General features: G+C 40.1%; 1 protein-coding gene and 1 long non-coding RNA gene across 19 annotated transcripts in view; both read right to left on the bottom strand.

Annotated features, from left to right (window-relative positions):
- NCAM1 (neural cell adhesion molecule 1) overlaps positions 1–19,554 on the bottom strand; it is a 368,148-nt gene that overhangs the window by 196,025 nt on the left and 152,569 nt on the right. The gene's annotated exons all lie outside the window — the stretch shown is intronic.
- On the bottom strand, positions 18,217–19,288 carry LOC138421210 (uncharacterized). Its single transcript, XR_011249434.1, has 2 exons — positions 19,234–19,288; positions 18,217–18,415 (listed from the first exon to the last, which is right to left on the bottom strand). It is a non-coding gene; the product is annotated as an uncharacterized lncRNA (long non-coding RNA).

Below are 19,554 nucleotides of genomic sequence, written 5' to 3'. Positions count from 1 at the left end.
GGCCCAAATCCTGGAAATCTCTGCCCCTTCCCCAAAACAGTTGGAAATCCTCCCACTCATTAGCATATGAAATTACCCAGCCTATAAAAACCAAGCATGCAAATTTCAGGGCCGTACTTGCCCTCTGCAATGGCCCACACTCTGTCTGTGGAATGTGCTTCTCTCTGAATCTGAATAAATCTATTTCTTACCTATCACTTTGTCTCTCACTGAATTCTTTCTGTGATGAGACATCAAGAATCTGAGCTTCCTTAGGTCCTGAAATGAAGTACCATGGGTTTTGGTTGGGTTTGAGTCTCAGTCATGTGGGTTCAGTGGCACCCTACTCCAGTACTCTTGCCTGGAAAATCCCATGGATGGAGGAGCCTGGTGGGCTGCAGTCCATGGGGTCGCTAAGAGTCGGACACGACTGAACGACTTCATTTTCACTTTTCACTTTCATGCATTGGAGAAGGAAATGGCAACCCACTTCAGTGTTCTTGCCTGGAGAATCCCAGGGATGGGGGAGCCTGGTGGGCTGCCATCTATGGGGTCACACAGAGTTGGACACGACTGAAGTGACTTAGCAGCAGTAGCAGCATGTGGGTTCAAGTCCCAAGCAAGGTTTTGGCTAGGTTCTAGTCCCAGCCCCATGGGTCAACTCCCAAACTGGGTTTTGGCTGGGTTTGAGTTCCAACAGGTGGGTTAAAGTCCTAATCTGAGGTAAATGGTTTCATATCATCATGGTTATTTCCATTAGCAAAATTCTATGATCTGAATATCCTGTAATTAAAAAAAGAATAACCACGGGGCAACATGAGCAAAGACAGAGGCAAGAAATAACACATAATTCAGGAAGTGCAAACTGCTCCATATATAGCTGAAGGAATACATGCATAGATAACAATGCAAGGATAGGAGGGTGGAGAGACAGGCAGACTCTTTAAAAGGTGCCTCTTCTGTTAGTCAAGAAGTTTGTATCTATCAAAATGTTATTATGATTCTTCTAGTTTCTGCCAACATGGTGAAATACATTAAAAATATTACGCTACCCTTGCATACTTGAAATAAACCTACTTTGTGGTAACATTAAAAAAAAAATAACCACAGAAACAGCATCAGTTAACGTGACTAAACTTTGCACTCTTTTAGTAGAGCAGTCGGAGAAGGCAATGGCACCCCACTCCAGAACTCTTGCCTGGAAAATCCCATGGACGGAGGAGCCTGGTGGGCCACAGTCCATGGGGTCGCTAACAGTCGGAGACGACTGAGCGACTTCACTTTCACGCATTGGAGAAGGAAATGGCAACCCACTCCAGTGTTCTTGCCTGGAGAATCCCAGGGACGGGGGAGCCTGGTGGGCTGCCATCTATGGGGTCGCACAGAGTCGGACACGACTAAAGCGACTCAGCAGCAGCTGCAGCAGAGCAGTATAAACCCCTGCTGCTGTTCTCCCTACTCTTACAACAAAAGGGGTTCACCCATCCCTTCTCCCAACGCCATGGGAAACAAAACAAACCCTGGTCTAGGTCTCCACATAATCCCAGAACCCAACCCCCCAAGATCCTGGGGACTGTTCTGGGTTTGCGCTTAGAAAGCTGAAAAGAAGAGAGATCAGGAGGAGAAATGGACACACAAAACAAAAGAAGGGCCTGCCCCAGAGGTAGCCAATTCTGCCTACTGTCTTTGAGCTATAAAAAACCTTCGATTATTGGAAAACATATTTAAATCACTAGAAGAAAAATTAAAAAAAGAATATTCTCTGACATATGAAAATTATATAAAAATCTAATTTCAGTGTCTATAAATAAAGTTTTATTGGAACACATCCCCATCCATTCATTTACATATTGTGGAAGATCGTCTTTGGGCGTCAGAGGCTAAGTTGTTTAGTTGTCGCAGAGACCAGAATGGCCTGCAAAGCCCAAATGAATTATTACTGGGCTCTTTACAGTAAAAGTTAGCAAAACCTTTGTCGAACCTAGCCAAAATGTACATTTCATTCCAAATCTCTAAAATGGATCTCAAGAAAGAGAGAAGGGGGGAAAAAAAAGCAACAGAGAAGGTTCTAAACCACCCACCATGTCTGGGTGGGCAGGAGGTGGTACATTTGTGGAGGGAGGGAAATTAGATGGGATTCCTGTTCCACAGAAGCACAAAATAAGTCAGGTATATAAAGTTTACTGGGTTGAGAGTTTTTGCCGACAAATGACTTGTCTCCTTTTATAAATTTCTTTCAAGCACACAGCTTATCAGTGAACACAAGAACATATTAGTTGCTCACAAATTAGCATTTAGTACAATCATCTACAAAAGGGACAAGGAATCCATTTACATTTCAAGTCTTCTTCTTTCATTTAGCCTGCAACTTTTTTCAAGTAACAAACACAACCAGGAACACTAGATAACTACCTCTTCTTATCAATGTGAACATCATTTTAATCCACCTTTTAATAAAGCTGCTGTTGTGTGAAGGCAGAGGAGTGAGGCAACTAGGGAAATGGAATAACTAATGAGTAGAAATTGGAACCTGGCAAACTCACTGACAACAGTCAAAGTGTGATGATGTCAAAGTTTCGTTAATTGGATGTGTTAATCAACGTCTCCCCATGTACTCTTTGTTTCCTTAACTCTATCCTGTGCCTATCAGCAAATTCAACAGACTGGGTCTTTTGCCTAATTCAAACAGCACTATGGAGAAAAATGTCTGTAACTTAATTTTACAATCTAAAAATCAGTTTATTTTGGGTCTACTCATCAAGGAGACATATGTCTGTTCTTATGAAGAAATAAAGTAAAAAACTTAAATACAGTATTATAAATGCTTTCAAATTCTGGGGTGGGAATGAAAACACTTTTAATAGTTGATCTGGTCTTAAAGATTTTGCTGCAGAAATCTTAGTGATACTCTTCACCTTACCCATGAAACTAATATATGTTTGCTTTTAGTGGTTCATATATGTGCATCAGAAGAATGATGGTCTAATTTTTAATTAAAATTTGCTAGTGTTTCACCTCTTAGTTCTTTTTTTTTAATTTTTTTAACCATTCAAACTAAATAAGTAAATACCATGTTGCAGAGAGGCACAGATGGCTGAGGAATCTATGGGAAGCCCAGATGGTGTATCCACATGCCCACAAGCCAGTCATCCCATTGGCAGCTTCCAACTTGACAGTGGATGGGATTAATATAACCTCTACAGTCTCCACACCAGCTGAGGGGCTCACAAGACTAGTGTTTGGGCCAGAAAAGATGCTGACTAAAGACATCCAGATCTCACCTTACTGTCTGCAGCAAATTTGATTTCAAGTTTCATACAGACTGAAACTGCCTAAATTCCATTGTAGCTGGTATAGGTCAATGATGCTTCTAAGACCATGTAGTGGTCTGTGTGGGAATGAGTGTCCAGATGTGCCCTCATGTGGATTAGAGCCTCCTATTTTTCTTTACGACAGTCCCTATCACACTTACAATTTATATTTCATGGGGAAAGTCCTCTAAAAATTAAATACAGAGGAAAATATTCCTAAAGAAATTTGTCACAGGACTAAAAGAAAAAAAAATGCAATTATTATACAAGGGTAGAGTTTACCACAATCTTCCAAATACACAATGAATTTACAGAATTAGGAAACAACCATGTTTCATTTTTATTAGGTATGGGAGGGATTGGGGACAGGAGGAGAAGGGGACAACAGAGGATGAGATGGCTAGATGGCATCACTGACTCGATGGACGTGAGTCTGAGTGAACTCTGGGAGTTGGTGATGGACAGGGAGGCCTGGCATGCTGCGATTCATGGGGTCGCAAAGAGTCAGACACGACTGAGCGACTGAACTGAACTCTATCCTTAGAGGAAAATAAAAACAAATATACCAGTGTTCTTAATCAATTTATAGAAAAGACTAACAGAACATGATGTAAATTGACTAATGTGCATAAACAAAAGAGAGATGCTCGGCTGTTTGAAAATCAACTTATTCGTGTTGTAAAATAATACATACAAATTATTTAAGAAGCATGTCCTAAGAAGTAGCAAATCCATATTTATTAACTTACAGAACCCTCTGGGTCTCAGTTTCCCACTGAGCAAAATGATCTCAGAGAGGAGACTGTGCAAACTAAGTAATTAATACACTAAAGTTCCTGGACAGTTGTTAGCACTCAAAGGTGTCAACTATTTTAATTCATTATTAAAAGTATTCCTAAAGTAATTTACAGTCACAATGATTGTCCGAAGAATTTTACTTTTCTTATATAAGGAGATAGAAAATGGTTCACCAAACGAGCATGTATGTATATTAGCCACTCAACTGTGTCAAACTCTTTGTGACTCTATGGACTATAGCTTATCAGGCTCCCCTGTCCATGGACTTCTCCAGGCAAGAATACTGAAGTGGGTAGCCATTCCCTTTTCCAGGAGATCTTCCCAACCTAGGGATCAAATCCAGGTCTCCTAAATTGCAGGCAGATTCTTTACCATCTGAGCCACCAGGGGAGGCCTCAAGAAGCATAAACACGGGCAAACAAAGTGGAAAATTAGAGAATCGGGAAAAAACAGGAGAGGAGGAAACAGCAGGAAGTATGATACTACTGTTTACAATTAAGGAACAATACACAATGAAACCATAATTTAGAAGAGATCACAGAGAAGCGGAGTTAAAATAAGGAAAGCAGAGTCTGAAAGCAATTGAGGGAATGAAAGACATGAAAACAAGGTCACACCTTTAGTAATGCTAACAACTAACACGGGAATTCAAGCCATTACGGAAGAATCTGCAGGCTCTTTGAGATTTCATTTTAAAGCTTTTAATAATTATTCAGACAGTCAGTCATTGCCACACAGCACAGAACATAGGCACTCTGGGATGGTCACTGAAGAAAAAACTCTAGAAGTAGGTTAGTGCACCAAGATGATGTTGTTCAGTCGCTCAGTCGTGTCCGACTCTTTGCGAGCCCATGGACTGCAGCAGGACAGGCTTCCCTGTCCTTCACAATCTCCTGGATGGTGGAGTGATGGCAATTTAGACTGAGCTATTTCCAAGTCAAAGGTAAACCAGGTAAATCTTTCCTTAAATCTACTGAGGAAGAGTAGGTTCCTTCCCCCAGGCACAACCTGAGCTGGATCCTACTGATTTAAATATCATAAGATCCCTTCCTAGAACAGGGCGAATGAGAAAAGGAGAAAGTGATTTCTCTTAAACACTTTCCCTTTTATCACCTGGAAACAGTGTAAAGGACCACGATGCATTCTAGGGTAGCTATACTGGAATTGCCATAGTAACACCCTGGGATGAGTTCAGAGATTAAAACCACCAAAGAGGCACTGCCTAGTAGCTTCTACCAAGCACAAGAGACAAATTTAGGGTGAGGGGCTCTGGCTGCTGAGTAACTGGGACTCAAATAGCTTGTCTGTTCTCTAAAAACAAAAATCGCATGAAGCAAGTGTCCTATAACGAGCCAAGGAACTTAATTCTTTCACTCTTTACTCATGTGGGTGGGATGGCAATTTGCTTCTTCCGCTGCTCACCTTTCTCAACTGCTTTCTGCCTTTCCAGTTTGTTTGTTTGCTCATTCACATTGCTCCATTAGTCAGCTGAAGTGGTTATTATAAACAGGATTAATTCACTCTAGTTACTGGTTCAGGAAAGCATATGCTGAAAATGTGACAGGACAATAGTTGTCGGCTACCACGCAGTGACAACCTCAAGAGAAACAGATCAAACTGGGGTGTCCCACCCACTTCACAGCAGACAATGAATTTATGACTTAACACCCTTCCCAAGCCTCATTATGTTTTCTAGTATTCTCTTCCAGATTTCCCCAAGGTTTTATTTATCCTCTCTCGACGGACAGTCCATGAGGCAGCATAATATAGTAGTTAAGACTGTGGATTCCACAACTAAGCCACTTACACTTGCCTCTGAACGTCACTAAATAAATTTAATCTGGGGAAAATTAATGTCTCTGAGCTTCAGTATTCTTTCCTCTTTCTTCACTGGGGTATATTGACATATAACATTATATCAGTCTGATGTGTAGTGACTGGATACTTGTATACACTGTGAAATGATCGCTGCAATAAATACAGTCATTATCCTCCATCATACAAAGTTAGAAAAACAAACTTCTTCCTTTATGATAAGAACTTTTAAGATTTACTCTCTTGGCAACTTACAGATATGCAATACAGAATTATGAACTACAATCACCATACTGTACATTGCCATCCAATGATGCATTTATTTTATAACTGGAAGTTTGTACCGACTGACTCCTTTCATCCCTTTTCCCACCCCCAACGCACTCCCCTCTGGCAACCACCATTCTATTCTCTGTATCTGAGTTTTGTTTTGCTTTTCAGATTCCACATATAAGTGAGATCCTTTGGTATTTGTCTTTATCTCATTTATTTCACTTAACATAATACCCTCAAGGTCCATCCATGTGATTGAAAATGGCAGGATTTTATCCTTTTTTATGACTGAGAGTATTGTATATTGTATATGCCCCATTCTCTTTATCTACTATGGACACGTAGGTTGCTTTCCATATCCCAGCTATTATAAATAACACGGCAATGAACATAGAGGTGAACATAGCTTCTTGACAACATTTTCATTTTCTTCAGATAACCAGAAGCAGAATTGCTGGATCATATTGTAGCTCTGTTTTCAATTTTTGAGGAAACTCCATACTGTTTTCCATAGTGGCTGCACCAATTTACATCCCCACCAATTGTGCACAAGTTTTCCCTTTCCTTCACATCCTCACCAACATTTGTTATTTGTGCTTTTTTGATAATAGTCATTTTGACAGGTGTGATGTGATATCTCATTGTGGTTTTGATGTGCATTTCCCTGATGAGTAGTGATAACGAGCATCTTTTCATGTGTCTGTTGGGCATCTGTATGTCCTTGTAAAGATGTCTATTCAGATCTTCTGATCATTTTCTAATTGGATTGTTTGCGTTTTGCTATTGAGTTGTATGAGTTCTTTATATATTTTGGATATTAACCTATCAAATATATAATCTGAAAATATCTCCCATTCAATAGGCTGCTTTTTCCTTTTGCTGATGGTTTCCTTTGCTGTGCAGAAGCTTTTAACTTTGGTGCAGTCTCATTTGTTTATTTTTGCTTTTGTTGTCTTTGCTTTTGGAGTCAGATCCCAAAATCACTGCCAAGACCAATGTTAAGAAGCTTACTGAATATGCTTTCTTCTAGGAGTGTTATGGTTTCCAGGCCTAAAGTTTTTAATCCATTTCAAATTAATGTTTGGGTGTGGTATAAGATACTACTCTACTTTCATTCTTTTGCATATAGCTGTCCAGTTTTCCTAACATCATTTATTAAAAAGATTATCCTTTCCCAACCATATATTCTTGCCTCTTTTATTGCAGATCAATTGACCATAAAATCATGGGGTTTTATCTCCATTCTGTTCCATTGATCTATGTGTTTGATTTTACGCCAGTGCTATGCTGTTTTGATTACTATAGGTTTGTAACATAGTTTGAAATTAGGGAGAGTGATGCCTCCAGCTTTGTTCCTCTTTCTCAAAACTGTTTTGGCTAGTCAGGATCTTTTGTACTTCCATACAAACTTTAGGATTCTTAGTTTAATTTCTGTTAAAAGTGCCATTGTTTTTTGATAGGGATTGCACTGAATCTGTAGATTCCTTTGGGTAATATGGACGTTTTAACTGTATTAATTCTTCCAATCCATAATCACAGAATATTTTTCCACCTATTCATGTTTTCTTCAATTTTCATCAGTGTCTTACAGTTCTCAGCATATAGGTCTTTCATTCTTTGGTTAAATTTATTCCTAGGTATTTTACTCTTTCAATGCAACTGTTTAACTTTCTTAATTTCTCTTTCAATAGTTCATTATTAGTGTTTAGAAACACAAATTTTGTTTCAGTTGATCTTGTACCCTGCAACTTTACTGATTTCATTGATTGATACTAATATTTTTTGAGTGTTTGTTTTCTATATAAAAAACTGTTATTCACTTACTTCTTCCTTTCTGATTTGAATGCCCTTTATTTCTCTTCTTGCCCAACTGCTTTGAATAGGACTCCCAATACTATGTAGAATAAAAGGGGTAAGGGTGGGCATTCTTGCTTTGCTCCTGATCTTAGAGGAAAAGCTTTCAGCTGTTCACTATTAAGTATGATGTTGGCAGTGGGCTTGTCACGTATACGCATGCATGTTCAGTCAGTCTGACTCTTTGCCACCCCATGGACTGCAGCCCTCTAGCCTCCGCAGTCCATGAAATTTCCCAGGCAAGAAGACTGGAGTGGGGTGCCATTTCCTGCTCCAGGGAATCTTCCTGACCCAGGGATCGAACTCATGCCTCCTACATCTGCATAGGTTTGTCTCATATGGCCTATATTATGCTGAGGTATGTTCCCTCCTTACCCACTCTATTGAGAGTTTTTATCATAAATGAATGTTGAATTTTATAAAATGCTTTTTTTTACATCCATTGATATAATCATGTGATTCATATCCCTCCTTTTGTTAATGTATCACACACTGATTTTAAGATGCTGAATGATCCTTGCATCCTGGAACAAATCCCACTTGATTAATGATACATGGTCCTTTTAATATATTTTTGAATTTAATTTTTATAATATTTTGTGAGGATTTTTGCATCTATGTTCACCAGGAATTTTGGTCCATACTTTTCTTGTGTTTTGTCTGGCTTTGGTATCAGAATAATGCTGGCCTTATAAATGAGTTTGGAATCATTCCCTTCTCTTCATTTTCTGGGAAAAGTCTGAGAATGACAGATATTAAATCTTCTTTAAATGTTTGATAGAATTTATCAGTGAAGTCATTTGGTCTTGAGTTTTGTTTTCTCTGAGAGGTTTTTGATGACTAATTCAATCTCCTTACTAATAGTCTATTCAGATCTACTATTTCTTCATGATTCAATCCTGAAAGATTGTACGCTTCTATGAATTTATTCATTTTTAGGTCATCTGATTTGTTGGAGTATAACTGGTTAAGTGGTCTCATGATCCTTTGTATTTCTGTGCTATCAGTTGTAACTCCTCTTTCATTTCTGATTTTATTTATTTGAACCCTGTCTCTATTTTCCTGGTGTGGCTAGCTAAAGGTTTGTCAAATTTGCTTATCTTTTCAGAGAACCAGCTCTTAGTTTCATTGATATTTTCTATTGTATTTTAATCTCTATTTATTTATATTCTGACCATTGTTATTTCTTTCCTTCTGGTAACTTTGAGCTTCATTTGTTCTTATTTTTCTAATTCCTTTAGGTATAAGGTTAGATTGTTTATTTGACATTTCTCTTATTTCTTGAGGTAGATTTGTATTACTATAAACCTCCTTCTAGAACTGCTTTTGCTGCTTCTCATAGATTTGGGTAGATTATAGTTCCATTTTCATTTGTCTCAAGGTATTTTTTTATTTCTCCTTTGATTTACTCATTAATCCATAGATTGTTCAGGAGCATGTTTTTTAATCTGCACATATTTATGCATTTGTGATTTGTCCAGTTTTCTCCTTGCAATTGATTTCTAGCTTCATGTCACATGATCAGAAAAGATGCTTGATATGATTTCAGTCTTCTTCAATTTACTGACATTTATTTTGTGGCCCGATGTATGATCTATCATGGAGAACATTCCATGTGCACCTGAGAAGAATGCATACTCTGCTGCTTTTGGATAGAATGTTATATATATATAACTATTAAGTCTATCTGCTCCAATGTGTCTTTTAAGGCTGATGTTTCCTTATTGATTTTCTGTCTAGATGATCTATCCACTGAAGTCAGTGAGGGTATTAAAGTCCTCTACTATTATTGCATTGCTGTCCATTTCTCCCTTTAGGCCTGTTTATATATATACATATATCATACATATATTATATATATTATATATCTAGGCGTTCAGTTTTCTTATCTGAAAAATGGGAAGAAAATAATGGTGCTCATCTTTTAGAAATGTTTTGAGGATTAAATGAGTTAATATCTGTAATGTGCTTAGAAATATGCCCCAGAGCTGTTTATCATTGTCACGGAGCATGTGTGGGTAGGGGAAGCAACTTTCATCCGGTTCTTCTAAACAACGGTCCTGTTCTATTGTTTTAATTATCGCCAGGGACCCGATGACTATCCAATCTTTATCTCCTTTGTCATCATTTTCCCATCCTCCTGATTTTCATGCCTACCTGCCGGCCAGCATATAATCTCACGAGCCCTTCAGATCTAACAAACTAACTCAAACTGGACACACTGTGTTTCTTCTCATCTCAGACCCTTAATTCCACTTTAGTTTTTCAAATGATTCATTATTCTGTTCTCAGATCCAATGTCACCTCCTCAGGGAAGCCTTATGTATAAGAGCCTCCCTACCACGCTTATCCCCACAAACTGTCCCTATCTCGGTATCCTGTTGTGGTTTCTTCATAGCCCTGATCACTGTATCGGATCTGATCTTTTGCATTTATCTGCTTTCTTATTGATTAAATGTCCCCCTGCCCCCCACCACTAGACTAAAGCTCCATGAGACCAACATCTTGTTTTGTTCACTGTTATATCCTGGGAACCTAGAGCAAATTCTGGCAGTTAGTACATGCCCAGTGTTTATTAGATGAATTATTGACTAAATTCCATGGCATAAATTTCAGAAAATTTTGCTCTCGTATATTTGCTTAAGAAACGTTTTCAGGCAGAACACCCTTTGACATAAATCACAGCAATATTTCTGGGGGTCTAAGCAAAGGAAACAACAGAAAAACACATAAATGGGACCTAATTAAACTTAAAAGCTTTTGCAAAGCAAAGGAAACCATCGACAAAACGAAAAGATAACCTACTGAATGGGAGACAGTACTTACAAATGATATGATCAATAATAAGTTAATATCCAAAATATATAAATAGCTCATATAACTCAACAACAGAAAAACAAGCAAGTGGATTAAAAACTGGGCATAAGATCTGAATAGACATTTTTCTAAGAGGAACTACAAATGGTCAACAGGCGCATGAAAAGATGTACATTTATCTGTAATCATCAGGGGAATGAAAATCAAAACCACAATGAACTATCACCTCACACCTGTCAGAATGGCTATCATCAAAAAGAACACAAATAACAAATGTTGACAAAAATGTGACGAAAATAGAACCCTCACACACTGCTGGTGGGAACATAAGTTGGTGACATGTCTGTGGAAAATAGTATGCAGGTTTCTCAAGAAAACTAAAAACAGAGCTACCATATGATCCAGCAATTCCACTCCTGGGTATATATTCAAAAAACAGCAACATTTATTTCAAAAGATGCATGCAGCCCAGTGTCCACAGTAGCAGTATTCACAATGGCCAAGACATGGACGCAACCTAAGTGTCTGTCAGAAGATAAATGGATAAAGAAGATGTATGTATACACACACACACACATACATTTATACATGATGGAATATTAATCAGTCATAAAAAAGAATGAGATTTTGACATCTGCAGCAACACAGATGGACTTGGAGGGTATTACGCAGAGTGAAATAAGTCAGACAAATACAATACTGTGTTATATCACTTATATGAGAAATTAAAAATATAATAAAATATCAAATATAGCTAAGAAAAAAAGAACATTCACAGATATAAGTAAACAAACTAGTAGTTACCAGTGGAGAGAGGGAAGTGAGGAGGGGTATACAGGGGTAAGGGTTAAGAAGTACAAATTATTATGTATAAAATAAGCTACAAGGACACACTGTACACTCCAGATAATATAGCCAACATTTTATAATAATTATAAATGGAGTATAACCTTTAAAATTGCGAGTCACTATACTATACATTTGTAACTTTTATTGTATATTGATAAAAAGGGATTTTTTCACCAACTGTGTTTATAATAAAAAGGCTTTGGCACTTGGTAGGATAAGATTCAATATTTAGATACATGGAAAGTCCCGCTGACCCTGAAAGAGGAGATAAATGAATCCTGTATAGTGTTTTGGAGAAGCTCTATACAGTCAGCAAAAACAAGATCAGGAGCTGACTGTGGCTCAGATCATGAACTCCTTATTGCCAAATTCAGACTCAAATTGAAAGAAGTAGGGAAAACCACTAGACCATTCAGGTACGACCTAGATCAAATCCCTTATGATTATACAAGTGGAAGTGAGAAATAGATTTAAGGGACTAGATCTGATAGATAGAGAGCCTGATGAACTATGGAATGAGGTTCATGACAATGTACAGGAGACAGGGATCAAGACCATCCCCACGGGAAAGAAATGCAAAAAAGCAAAATGACTGTCTGGGGAGGCCTTACAAATAGCTGTGAAAAGAAGAGAAGTGAAAAGCAAAGGAGAAAAGGAAAGATATAAGCATCTGAATGCAGAGTTCCAGAGAATAGCAAGAAGAGATAAGAAAGCCTTTTTCAGCGATCAATGCAAAGAAAGAGAGGTAAACAACAGAATGGGAAAGATTAGAGATCTCTTCAAGAAAATTAGAGGTACCAAGGGAACATTTCATGCAAAGATGGGCTTGATAAAGGACAGAAATGGTAGGGACCTCACAGAAGCAGAAGATTAAGAAGAGGTGGCGAGAATACACAGAAGAACTGGACAAAAGAGATCTTCAAGACCCAGACAATCACGATGGTGTGATCACTCACCTAGAGCCAGACATCCTGGAATATGAAGTCAAGTGGGTGGGCCTTAAAAAGTATCACTACGAACAAAGCTTGTGGAGGTGATGGAATTCCAGTGGAGCTGTTTCAAATCCTGAAAGATGATGCTGTGAAAGTGCTGCACTCAATATGCCAGCACATTTGGAAAACTCAGCAGTGGACACAGGACTGGAAAAGGTCTGTTTTCATTCCAATCCCAAAGAAAGGCAATGCAAAAGAATGCTCCAACTACTGCACAGTTGCACTCATCTCACATGCTAGTAAAGTAATGCTCAAAATTCTCCAAGCCAGGCTTCAGCAGTACGTGAACCATGAACTCCCTGATGTTCAAGCTGGTTTTAGAAAAGGCAGAGGAACCAGAGATCAAATTGCCAACATCTGCTGGATCATGGAAAAAGCAAGAGAGTTCCAGAAAAACATCTATTTCTGCTTCATTTACTATGCCAAAGCCTTTGACTGTGTGGATCACAATAAACTGTGGAAAATTCTGAGAGAAATGGGAATACCAGACCACCTGACCTGCCTCTTGAGAAATCTGTATGCAGGTCAGGAAGCAACAGTTAGAACTGGACATGGAACAACAGACTGGTTCCAAACAGGAAAAGGAGTATGTCAAGGCTGTATATTGTCACCCTGTTTATTTAACTTCTATGCAGAGTACACCACGAGAAACGCTGGGCTGGATGAAGCACAAGCTGGAATCAAGATTGCCGGGAGAAATATCAATAACCTCAGATATGCAGTTGACACCACCCTTATGGCAGAAAATGATGAAAGTGAGAGCGGAGAGTGAAAAAGTTGGCTTATAGCTCAACATTCAGAAAATGAAGATCATGGCATCTGGTCCCATCACTTCATGGGAAACAGACGGGGATACAGTGGAAACAGTGTCAGAGTTTATTTTTGGGGGCTCCAAAATAACTGCAGATGGTGACTACAGCCATGAAATTAAAAGACGCTTACTCCTTGGAAGGAAAGTTATGACCAACCTAGACAGCATATTCTAAAGCAGAAATATAGATCAATGGAACAAAATAGAAAGCCTAGAGATAAATCCACGCACCTATGGACACCTTATCTTTGACAAAGAAGTCAAGAATATACAATGGATTAAAGACAATCTCTTTAACAAGTGGTGCTGGGAAAACTGGTCAACCACTTGTAAAAGAATGAAACTAGAACACTTTCTAACACCATACACAAAATAAACTCAAAATGGATTAAAGATCTAAACATAAGACCAGAAACTATAAAACTCCTAGAGGAGAACATAGGCAAAACACTCTCTGACATACATCACAGAAGGATCCTCTATGACCCACCTCCCAGGTTATTGGAAATAAAAGCAAAAATAAACAAATGGGACCTATAAAATTAAAAGCTTCTGCACAACAAAGGAAACTATAAGCAAGGTGAAAAGACAGCCTTCAGAATGGGAGAAAATAATAGCTAATGAAGCAACTGAGAAACAACTAATCTCAAAAATATACAAGCAACTCCTACAGCTCAATTCCAGAAAAATAAACGACCTAATCAAAAAATGGGCCAAAGAACTAAATAGACATTTCTCCAAAGAAGACATATGGATGGCTAACAAACACATGAAAAGATGCTCAACATCACTCATTATCAGAGAAATGCAAATCAAAACCACAATGAGGTACCATTTCACACCAGTCAGAATGGCTGCGATCCAAAAGTCTACACGCAATAAATGCTGGAGAGGGTGTGGAGAAAAGGGAACCCTCTTACACTGTTGGTGGGAATGTGGAGAGGGTGTGGAGAAAAGGGAAACCTCTTACACTGTTGGTGGGAATGTGGAGCCCCCGTGGAGAACAGTGTGGAGATTCCTTAAAAAACTGGAAATAGAACTGCCTTATGACCCAGCAATCCCACTGCTGGGCATACACACCAAGAAAACCAGAATTGAAAGAGACACTTGTACCCCAATGTTCATCACAGCACTGTTTATAATAGCCAGGACATGGAAGCAACCTAGATGTCTATCAGCAGATGAATGGATAAGAAAGCTGTGGTACATATACACAATGGCGTATTACTCAGCTATTAAAAAGAATACATTTGAATCAGTTCTAATGAGGTGGATGAATCTGGAGCCTATTATACAGAGTGAAGTAAGCCAGAAAGAAAAACACCAATATAGTATACTAATGCATATATATGGAATTTAGAAAGATGGTAATGATAACCCTGTATGCGAGACAGCAAAAGAGACACAGATGTGTAGAACAGTCTTTTGGACTCTGTGGGAGAAGGAGAGGGTGGGATGATTTGGGAGAATGGCATTGAAACATGTAAAATATCATATATGAAACGAATCGCCAGTCCAGGTTCGATGCAGGATACAGGATGCTTGGGGCTGGTGCACTGGGATGACCCAGAGGGATGATACGGGGAGGGAGGAGGGAGGAGGGGTTCAGGACGGGGAACACGTGTATACCTGTGGCGGATTCATGTTGATGTATGGCAAAACCAATGCAATATTGTAAAGTAATTAACCTCCAATTAAAATAAATAAACTTTTATTAAAAAGTGAAAAATAAAAAAACAAAAGCAGAGACATTGCTTTGTCAACAAGGTTCCCTCTAGTCAACGTTATGGTTTTTCCAGTGGTCATGTATGGATGTGAGAGTTGGACTGTGAAGAAGGCTGAGTGCCGAAGAATTGATGCTTTTGAACTGTGGTGTTGGAGAAGACTCTTGAGAGTCCCTTGGACTGCAAGGAGATCCAACCAGTCCATTCTGAAGGAGATCAGCCCTGGGATTTCTTTGGAAGGAATGATGCTAAAGCTGAAACCCCAGTACTTTGGCCACCTCATGCCAAGAGTTGACTCATTGGAAGAGACTCTGATGCTGGGAGGGATTGGGGGCAGGAGGAGAAGGGGACGACAGAGGATGAGATGGCTGGATGGCATCACGGACTCGATGGATGTGAGTCTTGAGTGAACTCTGGGAGTTGGTGATGAACAGGGAGGCCTGGCGTGCTGCGATTCATGGGGTCGGACATGACTGAGTGACTGAACTGAACTGAACTGATAGTTTTTTTTCCTGTATACTTAACACTTGTACATTTAACACAGAAGCTTACATAAGTTCAACTTGAATGTGCCCTGATTAGGACAGTGATCCCACTGCGATTTTAGGTATTTATGTCAAAATAAATGCCCATAATAAATTTATTTTGACATACATGCCTCCTGTCCTTTAAAGAACCACTGAACTGTTTTCATTAACAGCTATCTAAAAACAGCTACTAGCCTTAGGGATAAAGAGTAAAAGCAAGCCCAATCGTCGGTTTCAACAAATGACAAGTTGATATTTTTTCCTCACAGGATATTCTAACAGCTCCCAATAAGACTGGCAGTCATGTGATGGGTAACCAGATCATTCAGCTAACAGGAAAACATATTTATTAACTCCTAATTTGAGAATCACTCTTTATACTAGCTGGGCGATGTTATTTATTTCAGTTAAACTCAACAAACATTTACTGCATTTTTCCTTTCTGTTCAGGTAAGTAGTGGACAGAATATAATCAGTGAGACACAGATCTGTGTTCATTGAGTTAATATTCGTGCAGATGCCTGGCATATAGCAGTTCCTCAGTAAAACTGTGCTGAACCCACTAAAGCACAAGCCAGTATCACATAAAAGCATTAGTAAGATTTCCACGTGCTCTGAAACTTGCAGCCTGGAGGGGTAGAAACGAGCTGGGATCCAGACCCATGAGCCAAGCTAGGATCCAAGCTCTGAGGCTTCCTAGCTGAGTGATCCTCAGCAAATTTCTTAACTGCATCAGACCCAAGCTGATCCCATGTAAATGGGGATAAGAAGTCCTCCAGCTTGTGGGACTTGCCATTGGAGAATGAGAGATGGTATCTGTAAAACAATAGGGTTGGCACAGGGGAGGGGCTCAATGCCCGATTAGTAAGAGGCAGCAGGGAGCAGGAAATGCTTCCAAAGAAACTTAGGAAAGGAAAGACAGGTGGAGGCATTCCAGGCAGAGGGAGTGTTGTCAGCCCAGCTTGGAGAAGGGTTTGTGCAGGGTGCAAGCATCTATCTGGGGGAGAGGGAATCAGAGGCAGCAGGATGGAAAGGAACACGTCAGCTGAAGCCTTTGGATCCCAGGCCCAGGAGTTTATACTCTCTGAGGTCAAACGGGTCCACTGAGAGTCTGGGGCAAGGAGGAATGCAGGCAAGTAGAAAATCAAATACAGTATTTAAAAATTTAGAAATGGCATAGAGCTGGAAGGGACCTGAGGGTGGGGCTACTCCAATGGACACACTGTTACAGATAAGAAAACTGATAAACTACACAGGAAACACGCTCAGAGTCCTAGGCCAGTTGGTACCAGAACACTGTACAGACAGGAATCCAAGTTTCCTGATTTAACAAGCACTTCTCCTCCAACGCCACCAAGATATGGAGTACATGTGCCAAAACAGGGCATGATGTATTAACATATGTGTATACACATATTATACATGTGACTCAGTGGTCACAGATGAAAACAAGCAAGAATCTGCCTGCTAGGCAGGAGACATGGGTTTGATCCCTGCATCAGAAAGATCCCCTGGCAAAGGAAATAGCAACCCACCCCAGCATTCTTGCCTGGGAAATCCCATGAATAGAGGAGTCTGGTGGGCTACAGTCCACGGAGTCGGGACTAAATTTGGACATGATTTAGCGACTAAAATAACAATAACATATATATATATAAATAAAATGCATATATAAATACATGTATACACAAATATATACATATTTACACACATGCACACACACACACATCATGCTTACATAATAGTATCCACCAGGGTACATACTATGGAGACAGAGAATGACCTCCTCTGGGACAGAGAAGCAGATGGCCACTGAAAACCTGAAAGCTTTCCCCAGACAGCACCTCTCCCCCCAGAACTGGCACAGCCTCTTCCTCTACCCTGGTTCCTTCCTCAACTTTCAGAGCTACTAAACCTCCCACCCCTACTGCCCTGCTAATTTCACATCTTAAACATTCCTAAAAGTTAAATAGCACTGCAAGGAAGCAGAGACCAATCCAGAAAGTGGGACTTAGCTCGGCAAATCAATAGCATAAAAAATAAAAACAGGGGTCTGCTCCGGAGTGAAAGAGACCCATGAGGCACAACCATCAAACGTTAACACATGAGCCTTGCCTGAATCCTCACTTAGAAAAACAAAAGTCATCCACTCAGTTGTGTCTGACCCTATACAGTCCATGGAATTCTCCAGGCCAGAATACTAGAGTGAGTAGCCGTTCCCTTCTCCAGGGGATCTTCCCAACTCAGGGATCGAACTGGGGTCTCCTGCATTGCAGGTGGATTCTTTACCAGCTGAGCTATTAGGGAAGCCCCCCCAAAAAACAAAAGCCACCTATAAAAAGACAGTTTTGAGAGAAATGTGAAAGAATATTGGATAGGACAGTGACATGAGAAGCTTATGCAGGAAAATGTCAATTTCACAGAGGGACCTATGAAAGTATACAGAGGTGAAGTGACGAGATCTGCTTTATTTAATGCTAATATTTATTTTTAATTATTTGGCCACATCAGGTACACGGGATCTTCAGTCCTGGCATGTGAACTCTTAGTGCCAGCGTGTGGGATCGAGTTCTCTGACGAGGAATTGAACCCAGGCCTTCTGAATCGGGAGCACAGTCAGCCACTGGATGGCCAGGGAAGTCCAGATGTCTGTTTTAAAGTACTTCTGGCAAATAATGAGAGAAAACAAGCAAGGAATAAACCAGACAACTGCTGAATCTGGGCAATCGGCATATGGGGGTTCACTGTGCGATTCTATTTTTGACTATGACTAAACTTTTCTTGATTAAAAGTGGGGTCTTATTTCCGCACCCCAAACCAAACAAACCAAAACCCATCTTACCTATGCCTTCCCTGTCAAAAGGAATCCTGCTCCTATTTCCCACTCACTGACATTCTGGTTCATCTGACTGCACTTAAACTCTGGGAACCTCCGAGGACCCTGTCCCTCTCACCCTCCTCACCTCTCCAGGTTTCCTCATCTGCACCCACGTCTTCAATTACTACCCAGAAAGGTACCTTTAGCCCCGGCCTTGACCTCTGGAGCTGAGCTGCAGTGGATATTTCTGTACGCGTTTCCCAGTAAACAGCACATGCTCCTGTGGGGTTACTGAGCAGATGGAGCCTGCGAATTTCCCAACTCCAGCACTGACTCCCAACTGACTTTTCCTCCCTTATTCCACATCTTAGGTACCACCATTGTTTCCCGAGGGTAGAAATCTCTCCCTGCCATTAATTCCTCTGTGCCCCACCAGTCCCCACTTCTAATTGATAGCAACTTTTGCCAATTCTATTTCAGAAGGGTGTCTCAAATTTAAACCCACCTCAGCATCTCACTGCCCAAGACAGCTCAGGCCTGGAATCCTATGATAAGTCCCCACTTCTCTCCTAGCCACGGCTATCCCCAAGCCAGTCATCTCCCGCTCTGCTACCCCTGGACACTTCGCCAAGTCAGACCTGGTCTTGCCAGAGATGCCAACAGACCTGTAACCGTCTCCTCCTTCAGAGTCCATCAGGCCTGTCTGCATCCCCACGAGCAATCACTAATGGCAATAAAAATACCAAATGATTACCCTATCAGGCATTATACTAGGTACTTCATTTCCCTTATCTTTTTCAACCCTTACAGCAGGTTTATTTTTAAACAGATATTATTATCCATTCTACAGATAAGGAAACTGAGGCACAGATTACGCTAATTTGCTCAGAGTCACACAGTCAGTAGGTGGCAAGCCACAGAACTGACCCTAGACAATCTCGTTCTGAAGCATGGACACCCTCCCGCCAGGCTAACCTGATGTCCCT

Source organism: Ovis canadensis, chromosome 15, assembly GCF_042477335.2.
Source record: "Ovis canadensis isolate MfBH-ARS-UI-01 breed Bighorn chromosome 15, ARS-UI_OviCan_v2, whole genome shotgun sequence".
NCBI lineage: Eukaryota > Metazoa > Chordata > Mammalia > Artiodactyla > Bovidae > Ovis > Ovis canadensis.
Note: the sequence above shows the minus strand (reverse complement) of the source record. Positions and strands in the feature narration are given on the sequence as shown.